The following is a 4,579-nucleotide window of genomic DNA, read 5'->3' on the forward strand; positions in this document are numbered from 1 at the left end:
GGAGAAGGAGAAAACAAATTATGGTATTAAAATTTAATGTTTACTGTTGGGATTGAGTTTTGAAAAAGTTTCCAAACGAAGATGAGTTGTGGTCGTTGACTTTTGAAAACTCAACTTTTACGTCTTTCAAGTAAATTACTTTAAAGAAGCTAACGATAGCAAACGTCGATCACAAACAGAAACTGGTGCAGAATATATGTATACAGTATAACCCATGAAAAATGCGAAAACTTGCCATCAAAGATCAAATACACTTTTAACCATATCAACATGATTTAAAAATCTTTTAATGATTCAGGCATGTATATAATCATATTAAGAAACAATAACTCGTTGTGTCCACTTTCGTTCTCAACTACTCTCTCCAGGCGAGGGCATGCCTTCGCCATATAAACCTCTGACTTTGAAGCCCGATTGGGGTACGAAACACGTGCGGATTGATCCGGATTGATTCCGCTTCACTTTCGTCTTGACCGATTTTACCTGAGGACCGTGACATTCAACTACTCGGCTTTCCGTCTCACGACATAAAGGCTGTTTCACATAGAATCTGGTCGCTTCATTTCATTTACTGCAGCGCCCCTATTTGTCACATCGCGAATCTATTGACAGTGTTTTGATCCGGATGGTTTGTTTACTTAGTGGTGAAAATTTCATCAAGATTGAAGCAGTCAGTCAAAAGTTATCGAGCTGCGAGCAAAGGTAATTCGATCAGTTCACAATTATCCTGGAATTGATTTGGCGAAAAAGTTCAAGACGAACCACAGCACAGCTCGCAAAATTTGTTTGCGAGAAGGCTTGCGGTCGTATCATGCAAGCAAACACCCCAACAGGACGCTGAAACAAAACCTGGTTGCCAAAACCAGGCAAGGAAATTGTACGAGATAGTATTGACCAAGTAGAACGGATGCATGTTGATGGACGACGAAACTAACGTCAAAATGGATTTTGGACAAATACCCGGTAACAAATTTTACCTTGCGAAGCGTAAAGGGAATGTTTTTCCACATAATTTGCAAGTTTGTTTTCCCACATAAATTTTCTCGTAAGTTGTTGATGATTTGGCAAGGGATCTGTAATTGTGGGAAGAAAACTAAGATTTTCATCACTGGGGACACAATGAATGTAAATGTTTACAAAGAAGAATGTCTCCAGAAGAGGGTTTTGCCATTCATTCGGTCCCACAAAGGTCCGGTGAAGTTCTGGCCGGACCTGGCAAGCAGCCACTACAGCCGGGATGTCGTTAAGTGGTATAAGGAGAACAAGATCGATTTTGTTGAAAAAAGTATCTATCCACCAAACTGTCCAGATTTTCGTCCCATCGAGAAATATTAGGCAATAGTTAAGGGCAAACTGAAGAAATGTGGCAGAACCATGAAAAAACCCGCTCAAATGGAAAAGTGGTGGAACACGATGGCAAATGAGGTTACCAGCAGTACTGTGCAGAAAATGATGGGTGGTATCACAAAAAAAGTTCGAAAATTCATCCGAAAAGCTGACGAATGATTTTTATGTTTTTTTTTTCTTAAAGTGCAATAATAACCCTACAAAATGACATTTTTACTTTTGTTGTACGTTATTTCTTTGCGGAGAAATGATCTATTTTATCCGGCCAGATTCTATGTGAAACAGACTTTACCCTGATGAACAATATTTCTCCAATTCACTCGGTCCATGGCAGCCGTCCTCTAACTTCTCGGGCATCCCATATTCGACAGATCACGCTTCATTTGGTGTAACCACCTCGTTCGTTGCGCCCCTTCTCGTCTCGTTCCTACCGAATCATAGCAAATATCTGTTTTGCGTATCTGTCTAGCCTTCGCGACTTTCTGGATAATGGGTTCACCGATAGACATAGTCTTCGATTATCTCCAGCAGACAGATGCAGGTTAGAGCTAAACACACAGTTACAGCAAAATTCCTTGAAAATCGTCAAAAACAATCCAAAACAGACTGCTAAAAATATTTACATTTTTTATGGGTCATACTGTATTGGCGCCTACACATGCCAATAACATCTGCAGCTTGTTGCAGTGAATGCACAAGAAAAATATCCGTAACTTTTCAGGTGGGAAAATTTTCCAAGGTTGAGTGCTTGTTCACCGTAGTGGAAATGAAATCCCGCTAGTCCGTGGAAAACGAACTGGGTATGGAAAAAGCGGTCTGTTGAATGAAAGAAAGGTAATCCGCTTCGTCACATAATAATGAAATTCGGAACGTACGAAAAAAATTAAAAAAATTCCATTTTAAATGACAAAACTTATAAACCATTTTAAATTACTGTAGGTATCAAATTTATCTGTTGTGAATGGTTTTCTTAAAAAAAAAACTACCAGGCCCATTAAACTTTTTTCGATTTCTTTGATTGATGGTTGGTCGAACCAAGCTATACTTAGGCATTTTCCAGGTCAACAATCTCCAGACAGAGAGGTAAATAAGCTTCCTTATGGCAGCAGAAATTCCTCCATGATGGGGGAAAATTTTGATGGATGGTTTTATTGACCTTGTCCGGTCAAGGTGGGGTCACGTGAGTTTCAAGTTTATAGCAAAAGTTGAACTAAACCGTGATAAGCAATAGTTTGATGTAATGGACGAGGAATACTATGTATACTGGAGTGTCTGTCCCGGGATTTCCCGGGAATTTGAAAAATTCGGGAATTCCCGATTCCCGGGCATGGTAGTTTCATTCCCGGGAATTCCCGACATGTATGAAATTATTTCTCTAGAAAAGCCTGAAAGCCTCCGGAATCATTTTTATTGTTCTTTTTGAAAATGTAGTCATACAAAACTCATTGAGAATATGCCTATTCCTGTGTGTATATTTTGCAGCCGTTTGGTGCAATTTTTTTTATTCAATTTGATTAGTTTAAAAATATTATATGTATTTCCACGCCGTATTCATTGAACGAAAACCAAAAACAGTTGGGAAAATATATGAAAAATCGCACAGCACGTAGACAGATTGTGTTTTCTCGAAAGTAACATTTATGCACTTTGGCTTTGAAAGCCAGATGAACTTCAAAACCTCAAAATGAAGAAAAACTCGTTTTTTAATATGAAGAGCAATTATGTAAAGGGTTCAGAAAAACGAAAAATGGTAGGAACAATCAAAAAATAAAAACAATTTTTTTATCAACCCCTAATTGCATGGACGCATTTTTCATTTGAGTTCGTTAAACTGTTTTTAATTTATCATTGTTGAAAACAGTTTATTTAATTTTACAGATTTATTTGATTAAAAACAAGTTAAAAACATTATGAAGTATACGTTTTGAACAAATTATGGGTTTGTATGCACGAAAGGTTCGTTATATTTTACATGTTTTTCAATATTTCCCGGGATCCCGGGATTTCCCGGGAAACAAAGCCACCAGATTTTCCGATTCCCGGGAACGAGAAAATGGCCGGGAAATGGACACTCTAATGTATACATATGTAAGTAGGATTGTAATATTGTAAGATTGATTCACTTTTTTAAAAATATTTTTCGATTATTTTTTCTGTTACGGGGAGTTTGGCATGTTTCATATTTTTAAAACCAATACTGGACCCCTATGAACGTAAAAATCGTTGCAGAAATTTATAGACTACTTTAAATTTGATTTAAAAATCGATTTTGTCTCTGTTTAGAATTTGATGCTTTGGGGTAAAATTGATCATTCTCTATTTTGCGGTTTTTTTTGCTAAGGCTGTTCGGAACATTAAGGATATTTAAACAAAATTAAACAAATAATATAAACAAATAAACAAATAAAATAATAACCAGTTATAGCAAAACTCGTGGAGAACTAGATTGCCACTGCTTATCATCGAAAGCACTATTTGTTAACAAGGCGTCGTACACAAATTACGTAACGCATGTAGGGGGGAGAGGGGGTTTGCGTCTGCGTTACTTGCTGTTACATAGGGGGGAGGGGGGTACTTAGTTCAGTTACGTAACAAATTAATGGAAAACAAAAACAAAAGAATTGTAATTTTCTTGTTCGAAAGCGTCAATGGTGCTTTAGTATTTTAGGTGTGTTCAACAGAACTCAATCGGAATCAATTGAAATGGATTGACAGTTGATCAGCTGTTTTTCCAATTGACTTCGATCGATTTCTATCAGGCTGCTGAATGAACAGCCAGACACTAATACTAACACGCTTCTTTTGCTGTCATTTTCTTATACAGCTGTGTACTTGGAGATTTCGGGCTTTATTTAATAATGAAAATTATAATAACAATCGTCTGTTACTGTACTGTTGTTTTTACTTGATTAAATGAAAAAAAACCTTTTTTTTATGATTTATCGATTCTTAATAAACATGACACCAGCCCGACGGCCCTGCCCCAAGTCATTAGCGGCACTGAACGAAGCCCTTCGCACTGGCATCTCCTAGAAGTTGCGGGATCTGGCCACAAAGGAGGTACTGCTCATGGTCAAAGCCAAACTGAGGTCTCTGAGTCCGCTCAATGTGACAACATGCGTGAGGAAGCTTTTTGTAATTGAGGGTGAAGACTGCGTTGAAAGCGGCTCGGAAGGAATAAACGACGCAGCATGGGAGGAGCATTGGGCCAACTTCTGAAATCACGTGATGA

The sequence above is a fragment of the Uranotaenia lowii genome, chromosome 2 (assembly GCF_029784155.1).
Source record: "Uranotaenia lowii strain MFRU-FL chromosome 2, ASM2978415v1, whole genome shotgun sequence".
NCBI lineage: Eukaryota > Metazoa > Arthropoda > Insecta > Diptera > Culicidae > Uranotaenia > Uranotaenia lowii.